This window comes from Nicotiana sylvestris, chromosome 12 (assembly GCF_000393655.2).
Source record: "Nicotiana sylvestris chromosome 12, ASM39365v2, whole genome shotgun sequence".
Taxonomy (NCBI): domain Eukaryota; kingdom Viridiplantae; phylum Streptophyta; class Magnoliopsida; order Solanales; family Solanaceae; genus Nicotiana; species Nicotiana sylvestris.
This window is the reverse complement of record NC_091068.1, coordinates 82,898,552-82,909,730: the sequence shown is the minus strand read 5'-3', so window position 1 is coordinate 82,909,730 and position 11,179 is coordinate 82,898,552.

Sequence of the window (11,179 nt, the reverse complement as noted above, 5' to 3'; positions counted from 1 at the left end):
ATAAAGTAATTGAGCTGTTAATCATGCTAGATATCATGTTTAGGCTTTATGCCGATACAGTTGGGACCCATAGTGGTCATTTCTTACTGTCATCCTATTGGTTTTCATTGATATTTAGTACTCAGTCATATTTATGCATTTATATTATATCTTAGTCTCAGTTATTATTCATTAGCAGATTATATCATTGTTCCGGGTTAGTATTCATGACATTGTGAGCCCGTGGGTGAGACTGGAAAGATTGACGAATGAGTGAGGCCGAGAGCTTGATTGTGAGTGACAGTTATGGGATCGGACTGCACGCCTCAACATGTTATATTGATTTATGCCTGGATTTGGTTTGTGATAGCTCTTGGGTTGAAGGAGCTCCTCCAGAGTCTGTACATACCCCCAGTGAGCGTGGTTGATTATATTGAGGGATGAATCTTCCCTGGACATGAATCTTGTCCGAAGAATTTATATACCTGAAGATGGATCTTCTCTATGGGGCCGGATTGGTCTTCCTCGGTACTGAGTGACTGATGGTCAGTGATGTATATATTCCGGGATGGATCTTTCCTAGGAAAAATGGGACATATACAGTACCGAGTGGTTGAGCATGATGAGTGAAAAGTGTGAGACAGTGAGATTGAGTACTCTGAGAGTGTGAGTACATGATTCTTCTCTGAGATACACGGCATTGGCATGCACACATGACATACAGGCATAGAGATGCATTTTTCCTCATGCTGTACAGTATCACGTCATTCATGACTTTTACACACATTGGTATGTGGCATAGAGAGGTATTTTACACTTGTTATCTAGAAAGAAAATGAAACATCTTATTTATTGTGAAAAACGATTTTTAGAAAAATTACAATTTTTAAACTATCTCATATTTTACGACGATTTCAGTAAAGGATTTGAGTATCATTGATATTCTTGAAAAACGGAAGTATTTTCGGAAGAATGTGAAAAAGCTGAGAATTTTATCTCTGAGTTACTGCCTCATTTATATGTTGTACATTGTTATGAACTGCTATTGGTTATTGGTGTTGGACCCGACCTATATTTCACCTCGTCACTACTTTCAACCTAAGGTTAGGTTTGTTACTTACCAGTACATGGGGTCGGTTGTACTGATACTACACTTCTGCACATTGCGTGCAGATGTTGTCTACTGTTGTTTCTGTGTTCGATGGTTGCTGGATTTGAAGATGTACCTCCATTCCGGTTGTAGCTGCCTCTTGTTCATGGTAGCCGTAGATTTATAAAACTCTATTTATGTGCTTTTCAAACAGAAGATGTATTTACTTCATATCAACTTTGTAAATTCTATTCTTAGAAGTTCATGATTTGTAATATCAGTCCTTGGGAAAGTTTATAAGATTTAGATAATTCTCTTGTTCAAACAACCTTATTAAATATTATGGGAATTGGATAGTATAGTGGGCTTACCTAGTGGGTTGGGTTAGGTGCCATCACAACTAGTGAATTTTGGGTCGTGACAGTTTTATAGCCATTCCCCATTCATGTGGGGATTGTCGGGTTTTTTAAGCTTGGTTTAGCGTAAAAGAGGGTGAATAGGAAATGGAGGAAAAATGAAATATTTGAGTTTTCCTCCTTGACAAAGGGACATTGTCCTATATTGGAGGAAGAAAAGGCTTTTGATTGGTATATATATAATTGATCTTTTCTAGCTCTTAAAGAATTAAAAATAAGGCAAGCCTCGCGCCGTCGTCATCGTCGCTCGGTTCGGCTTCGGCTGCGGCTTCGGATTGGGATTCAGATTCGGATTTGGATTTAGATTTGGTCAAAGATCGATTGATTGAATAATATTTTTGGACAAAATTCATTTAATTATTTAATAAAATATTAATTAAATTAGCCATATATCCAACCCCAAACTGGATCCATGCGGGACCCAATTCATTTTCTTTCCGGAGTTTTATTTAAATTTCCCTCCCGTTTTTAAGTGATTGTTCTGAAGAGTTGTAAGCTTCCAGAAACAGTACTTCCATTGGCTATAAATTCGTTTGATTCCTCAGATTTTTTCTTACAAATTTTCTGAACTTCAAGACTTCTTCTTCTTCTACACAAATCTATTCCAATGAGATTTATTGTCGTTGAGTGGTTCGCTGACAACGTGATTTTTGGTACCAATACACCGGTGAGTTAAATCGTTCTATCCTGAGAGGATAATATTCCAGCACCTCGGGTACTTGAGGGGAATAATTTTCTTTAAGGAAACAATGTACATTCAGTAGGCTCGATTTATTCCAAAATTATTTTCAAATATTATTTCGACATTCTGTTGCTACTAACTTTCTGTTTTTATTTCTATTTTAGAAATTTTACTGTTTTATTATTTAGTACAAGTAATACAAATTGCCTAACAAATATCAAGTATTGAGAGAACACGTAAGATTTGTGGTACTGAAAGCGAGGATGTTGAGCATATGGTGTTAAGATGTCTCCACTCTCAACTAGTATGGAAACTAAGTCCTATAAGATGGCCTGATTTGGACAAAATTAATGATTTTTTCATTTGGTGGTATACTTTGGTTTCTAATACTAGATAATATCCTAAGTCAGTAGAGTTATTAAATTTAAGTGTTAATATTATATGGCAAATATAGAAAGCTAGGAATGCATGATACTTTAATAATGAGAGGTTTGAACCGAATGATATTATTTCTAAGCCATTATTTGATTATCATGAATATAAGGATATTTTAGATACTTGCTCATCTATTTCTCCTCAAAATGGGATTTGCTTAGCGGCTCAACTAACAAACCACCAAGATGGCATATTATTATTTACTGATGCAGGTTTACAGGTGGATACTAGACGTGCAAGAATTGATGTTACGATTATGGATAGCCTTGGGAAACTGCTTCATGCCCATATGGATCCCCAATCCAGTTTGTAGGAGAAGTCATGATAACACTTTCTATAAGAAGGGCTTAAACGGGCACTTAAGAATGGTTCGAAGAAGGTGAAGAACCTATCAGATACAAAGAGTGAAGAGTGTTGACATGATTCGAAAAAAGTTGGAAAAAAATTACTTGCAAAGAGTGTTATTTGATTCACAAAAAAAATTGGAAACACTTGTGAAGACATTTGGAAGCCCTCGACTTTGTTTGATCATGTAGACTTTGTTTATATCCTTAGGAATATAAACAAACTAACACATAATTTAGCTAAGTTTTCTATTACTTTGTTAAAGGAAGTATTAACTTTTTCTCAAGTTTGGATCGTAAAGGATGCTATGAGCACCTTTGCTCAACTTGTTTATTCTATGTATTAATATAATATATATCTTTGAGGGAAAAAAATAGCGCATATATATATATGTGTGTTGAATGCCAAAATGTCCCACATCGGTGAAGGAAAAAAGTTGTTGGAAATTTTTTCCTATAAAAGGAGGCCTAATGTTTAGGATTTAAACACACCTCTCATTTGACTTCTTATCTTCTTAAGGCATTTGTATCTTCTCTCTTTAGTGTTATTTCACTTGTATTTTTGGAGTTGAATAAAATATTTGTTATGTCCGAGGAAGTAGGCAAAATTGGTAGAATCTCGTAAATTCTGGTGTTCCTTTTATTGTTGCTTTATTGTTTTATTTATTATTTGGTCGCTGTCATAATTTTTGGTATAGTAGTTGTGACTCATTCACACTATATACATTTGACTTCCGCAACAATTGGTATCAGAGACAAGATACTGTCTAAGTATGCTCTGTGGTTGCAGCATAGTCTGATCTTCCACATCAGAAAAGATTTATCTCGGTAACTGAGTCAAGGTTCTGTCTGAGTATGCTATGTGGTTGCAGCTTAGTCTGATATTCCACACCAGAAAAGAAATAATCTTGATTTGTCTCGTAAGCTATTAAATAATATTTGTGTCAAAGATGAGAGATAATAAACAAGAAGAATCTACATCAAGTGTCAACAATACGTCATCATTGGCATCTTCACTTATGACAAGAATTGTGTCAAATGCGAAATTTGTGGCACAAATTTTTGACGGGTCAGGACATTTTGGGATGTGGCAATGTGAGGTTCTAGATGTTCTTTTTTAACAAGGGCTAGATCTTGCCATTGAATAAAAAAGACTCGATGTTATTAGAGAAGAAGATTGGAGAATTATCAACCGTGTTGCTTGCGGTACCGTTCGATCCTACGTTGCTAGAGAGCAGAAATATCCATACACAAAGGAAACTTTTGCAAGTAAATTATGAAAAGCACTGGAGGATAAATTTTTGAAGAAAAACAGTCAAAATAAATTGTACATGTAGAAGAGACTGTTTCGCTTCACCTATGTTCCTAGTACCACGATGAATGAACATATCACCAGTTTCAATAAGTTGGTCACAGATTTGCAAAATATGGATACAACTTTTGATGATGGTGACTTGGCCTTGATGTTGTTGGGGTCACTTCCTGATGAGTAGGAGCACCTTGAAACTACTCTACTCCATGGAAATGATGAAATTTCTCTTAGAGAAGTTTGTTCGGCTTTGTACAGCTATGAACAAAGAAAGGGAGAAAAATAGAAGGGTGGAGAAGGAGAAGAACTGGTTGTGAGGGGTCGTCCTCAAAATCAAACGAGGACAAAGAAGGGAAGATCCAAGTTAAGATCTAGACCCAGCAAAGATGAATGTGCCTTTTGTCGAGAAAAGGGGCACTGGATGAAAGATTGTCCGAAGTTGAAGAATAAGGCCAAACATAACGATGGAAAGGCCATTATGGATTCAAATATAGTTGATGGTGATGATTGAGACTTCTCATTAGTTACAACAGATCCATCAGCATCATCAGACATATGGTTGATGGACTCGGCTTGTAGCTATCATATGTGTCCTAACAGGGACTGGTTTGTGGATTTTCAAGAAGGAGAACATGGAGTCGTCCACACAGCGGATAACAACCCTCTTACCTTATATGGCATAGGTTCAATACGATTAAGGAACCATGATGGAATGATCAGAACATTAATAGATGTTCGATATGTACCGGGTTTGAAGAAAAATCTCATCTCTGTGGGAGCCCTAGAATCAAAAGGGTTCAAAATCATTGCAAAAAATGGAGTGATGAGAGTATGCTCCGATGCACTAGTGTTAATGAAGGCCAATCGGAAGAACAATAACATGTACCATTATCGCGGTAGTACAATTATTGGGATAGCGACAGTAACATCCAGTGACGAAAAAGAGGCAGAAGCAACCAACCTATGGCACATGCACTTGGGACATGTTGGAGGAAAATCCTTGAAAACTCTATCAGATCAAGGATTGTTAAAAGGAGTAAAGGTTTGCAATTTGGAGTTTTGCAAGCATTGTGTCAAAGGGAAACAGACAAGGGTTAAATTTGGTACATCGATCCATAATACTAAAGGCATTTTGGATTATGTACACTCTGATGTTTGGGGTCCTTCCAAAATACCTTCATTGGGTGGGAAGCACTATTTTGTAACCTTTGTTGATGATTTTTCTCGAAGAGTGTGGGTATATACAATGAAGAGCAAAGATGAAGTGTTGGGAATTTTTCTCAAATGGAAGACGATGGTGGAGAATCAAACAGGCAGGAGGATCAAGTGTATTCGCACAGACAATGGAGGTGAATACAAAAATGATCATTTCAATAAGGTCTGTGAAAATGATGGCATCGTCCGACACTTCACTGTTAGACATACACCACAACAGAATGGAGTGGCAGAACGTATGAACCGGACCTTGCTGGAGAAGGTACGGTGTATGTTGTCCAATGCTGGCTTGGGCAAAGAATTTTGGGCTGAGGCAATTACATATGCATGCCACCTCATTAATCGCTTACCATCTGCTGCTATTGATGGCAAGACACCATTTGAAAAATGGTATGGAAAGCCTGCTGTAGATTATGACTCTTTGCACGTGTTTGGCTCAACTGCATATTATCATGTGACAGAGTCAAAATTGGATCCAAGGGCAAAGAAGGCTATTTTTATGGGAATTACTTCTGGAGTCAAAGGATATCGCTTATGGTGTCCTATGACAAAGAAAGTAATATTCAGCAGGGATGTTACCTTTGATGAATCTGCTATGGTAAATAAGGTAACAGAAGATACCAAACAAAATGAGGGTGCTTCTAAGCAGGTGGAGTTTGAGGGAAAATTTATTTTTCCTACACAAGAAGCAGAGGAGGAAATAAATGAAGATTATCCTCTGGAAGAAGAGCCAGTAGAGAGGGAGATTCCAACTCAAGAACCTCATCAACAACTTGAATCTATAGCAACCAGCAGGTCAAAAAGGACAACAACAAAACCTGTTCGTCTTATAGAGACGGTTGCTTGTGCCGCCTCAATTGTAGCTGATGATGTTCCTACCACTTATAAAGACGCACTCCAAAGTTTAGAAGAAGATACGTGGAGGATTGCCATGAATGATGAAATACAATCCCTTCATCAGAATTATACATGGAGATTGGCCAATCTCCCGAAGGGAAAGAAAGCAATTGGGTGCAAATGAGTATTTGCAAAGAAAGAAGGATTTCCTAACCAAGAAGATGTTCGCTACAAAACAAGATTGGTGGCCAAAGGATATGCTCAAAAGGAGGTAATTGATTACAATGAAGTGTTTTCTCTAGTTGTAAAACATTCCTCCATTAGAATTATGTTTGGCTTTAGTAGTAATTGTTGGATTTGGAACTAGTTCAGATGGATTTAAAAACTGCGTTTTTACATGAAAACTTGGAGGAGGAAATCTACATGACTCAGCCAAAAGGATTCAAAGTTGCTGGAAAGGAAAATATGATGTGCAAATAGGAAAAATCATTGTACGGATTGAAACAATCTTCTAGACAATGGTACAAGCGATTTGACGAGTTTATGTTGCGGCAAAGGGTTCAAGAGAAGCAAATACGATCATTGTGTGTATTTGCGCAAGCTTAAAGATGGTTCCTTAGTATATCTTCTCCTATAAAGTGGCATGATTTGGACAAAATTAATGATTTTTTCGTTTGGTGGTATACTTTGATTTCTAATACTAGACAATATCCTAAGTCAGTAGAGTTATTAAATTTAAGTGTTAATATTATGTGGAAAATATGGAAATCTAGGAATGCATGATACTTTAATAATGAGAGGTTTGAACCGAATGATATTATTTCTAAGCCACTATTTGATTATCATGAATATAAGGATATTTTAGATACTTGCTCATCTATTTCTCCTCAAAATGGGATTTGCTTAGCGGCTCAACTAACAAACCACCAAGATGACATATTATTATTTACTGATGCAGGTTTACAGGTGGATACTAGACGTGCAAGAATTGATGTTACAGTTATGGATAGCCTTGGGAAACTTCTTCATGCCCATGGATCCCAATCCAGTTTGTAGGAAAAGTCATGATAACACTTGCTATAAGAAGGGCTTGAACGGGCACTTATGAATGGTTCGAAGAAGGTGAAGAACCTATCAGATACAAAGAGTGAAGAGTGATGACATGATTCGAAAAAATTGGAAAAAAATTACTTGCAAAGAGTGTTATTTGATTCACAAAAAAAATTTGGAAAAACTTGTGAAGACATTTGGAAGCCCTCGGCTTTGTTTGATCATGTAGACTTTTTTTATATTCTTAGAAATATAAACAAACTAACACATAATTTAGCTAAGTTTTCTATTACTTTGTTATTGGAAGTATTTACTTTTTCTCAAGTTTGGATCGTAAAGGATGCTATGAGCACCTTTGCTCAACTTGTTTATTCTATGTAATAATATAATATATATCTTTGAGGGGAAAAAATAGTGCATATATATATGTGTGTTGAATGCCAAAATGTCCCACATCGGTGAAGGAAGAAAGTTGTTGGAAATATTTCCCTATAAAAGGAGACTTAATATTTAGGATTTAAACACACCTCTCATTTGCCTTCTTATCTTCTTAAGGCATTTGTATCTTCTCTCTTTAGTATTATTTCACTTGTATTTTTGGAGTGGAATAAAATATTGGTTGTGTCCGAGGAGTAGGCAAAATTAGCCGAACCTCGTAAATTCTGGTGTTCCTTTTATTGTTGCTTTATTGTCTTATTTATTATTTGGTGGCTGTCATAATTTTTGGTATAGTAGTTGTGACTTATTCACACTATATACATTTGGCTTCCGCAACAATTGGTATCAGAGCCAAGGTACTGTCTAAGTATGCTCTGTGGTTGCAGCATAGTCTGATCTTCCACATCAGAAAAGATTTATCTTGGTAACTGAGTCAAGGTTCTGTCTGAGTATGCTCTGTGGTTGCAGCTTAGTCTGATCTTCCACACCAGAAAGGAAATAATCTTGATTTGTGTCGTCAGCTATTAAATAATATTTGTGTCAAAGATGGGAGACAATAAACAAGAAGAATCTACATCAAGTGTCAACAATACGTCATCATTGACATTTTCGCTTATGACAAGAATTGTGTCAAATGGAAAATTTACGGTAGAACTTTTTGACGGGTCAGGACATTTTGGGATGTGGCAATGTGAGGTTCTAGATGTTCTTTTTTAACAAGGGCTAGATCTTGCCATTGAAGAAAAAAGACCAGATGTTATTAGAGAAGAAGATTGGAGAATTATCAACCGTGTTGCTTGCGGTACCGTTCGATCCTACCTTGCTAGAGAGCAGAAATATCCATACACAAAGGAAACTTTTGCAAGTAAATTATGAAAAGCACTGGAGGATAAATTTTTGAAGAAAAACAGTCAAAATAAATTGTACATGTAGAAGAGACTGTTTCGCTTCACCTATGTTCCTAGTACCACGATGAATGAACATATCACCAGTTTCAATAAGTTGGTCACAGATTTGCAAAATATGGATACAACTTTTGATGATGCTGACTTGGCCTTGATGTTGTTGGGGTCACTTCCTGATGAGTACGAGCACCTTGAAACTACTCTACTCCATGGAAATGACGAAATTTCTCTCAGAGAAGTTTGTTCGGCTTTGTACAGCTATGAAAAAAGAAAGGGAGAAAAATAGAAGGGCGAAGAAGGAGAAGCACTGGTTGTGAGGGGTCGTCCTCAAAATCAAACGAGGACAAAGAAGGGAAGATCCAAGTCAAGATCTAGACCCAGCAAAGATGAATGTGCCTTTTGTCGAGAAAAGGGGCACTGGATGAAAGACTGTCCGAAGTTGAAGAATAAGGCCAAACATAACAATGGAAAGGCCATTATGGATTCAAATGTAGCTGATGGTGATGATTCAGACTTCTCATTAGTTACAACAGAGCCATCAACATCATCAGATATATGGTTGATGGACTCGACTTGTAGCTATCATATATGTCCTAATAGGGACTGGTTCGTGAATTTTCAAGAATGAGAACATGGAGTCGTCCACACAACGGATAACAACCCTCTTACCTCATATGGCATTGGTTCAATACGATTAAAGAACCATGATGGAATGATCAGAACATTAATAGATGTTCGATATGTACCGGGTTGGAAGAAAAATCTCATCTATGTGGGAGCCCTAGAATCAAAGGGTTCAAAATCATAGCAGAAAATGGAGTGATGAGAGTATGCTCCGGTGCACTAGTGGTAATTAAGGCCAATCGGAAGAACAATAACATGTACCATTATCGCAGTAGTACAGTTATTGGGACAGCGACAGTAACATCCAATGACGAAAAAAAAGGCAGAAGCAACCAAGCTATGGCACATGCGCTTGGGACATGCTGGAGGAAAATCCTTGAAAACTCTATTAGATCAAGGTTGTTAAAAGGAGTAAAGGTTTGCAATTTGGAGTTTTGCGAGCATTGTGTCAAAAGAAAACAGACAAGGGTTAAATTTGGTACAGCGATCCATAATACTAAAGGCATTTTGGATTATGTACACTGATGTTTGGGGTCCTTACAAAACACCTTCATTGGGTGGGAAGCACTATTTCGTAGCCTTTGTTGATGATTTTTCCCGAAGAGTGTGGGTATATACAATGAAGAGAAAAGATGAAGTGTTGGGAATTTTTCTCAAATGGAAGACGATGGTGGAGAATCAAACAGGTAGGAGGATCAAGTGTATTCACACAGACAATGGAGGTGAATACAAAAATGATCATTTCAATAAGGTCTGTGAAATTGATGGCATCGTCCGACACTTCACTGTCAGACGTACACCACAACAAAATGGAGTGGCAGAACGTATGAACCGAACCTTGCTGGAGAAGGTACGGTGTATGTTGTCCAATGCTGGCTTGGACAAAGAATTTTGGGCTGAGAAAATTACATATGAATGTCACCTCATTAATCGCTTACCATCTTGCTGCTATTGATGGCGCCTGCTGTAGATTATGACTATTTGCACGTATTTGGCTCAACTGCATATTATCATGTGACACAGTCAAAATTGGATCCAAGGGAAAAGAAGACTATTTTTATGGGGATTACTTCTGGAGTCAAAGGATATCTCTTATGGTGTCCTATGACAAAGAAAGTAATATTCAGTGGGGATGTTACCTTTGATGAATCTGCTATGGTAAATAAGGTAACAGAAGATACCAAACAAAATGAGGGTGCTTCTAAGCAGGTAGAGTTTGAGGGAAAATTTGTTTTTCCTACACAAGAAGCAGAGTAAGAAATAAATGAAGATTATCCTCTGGAAGAAGAGCCAGTAGAGAGGGAGATTCCAACTCAGGAACCTCATCAACAACTTGAATCAATAGCAACCAGCAGGCCAAAAAGGACAATAACAAAACATGTTCGTCTTATAGAGACAGTTGCTTGTTCCACCTCAATTATAGCTGATGATGTTCTGACCACTTATAAAGACGCAGTCCAAAGTTCAGAAGAAGATATGTGGAGGATTGCCATGAATGATGAAATACAGTCCCTTCATCAGAATCATACATGGAGATTGACCAATCTCCCGAAGGGAAAGAAAGCAATTGGGTGCAAATGGGTATTTGCAAAGAAAGAAGGATCTCCTAACCAAGAAGATGTTCGCTACAAAGCAATATTGATGGCCAAAGGATATGCTCAAAAGGAGGGAATTGATTACAATGAAGTGTTTTCTCCAGTTGTAAAACATTCCTTCATTAGAATTATGTTGGCTTTGGTAGTATAGTTGGATTTGAAACTAGTTCAGATGGAAGTAAAAACTGCGTTTTTACATGGAAACTTGGAGGAGGAAATCTACATGACTCAGCCAGAAGGATTCAAAGTTGCTGGAAAGG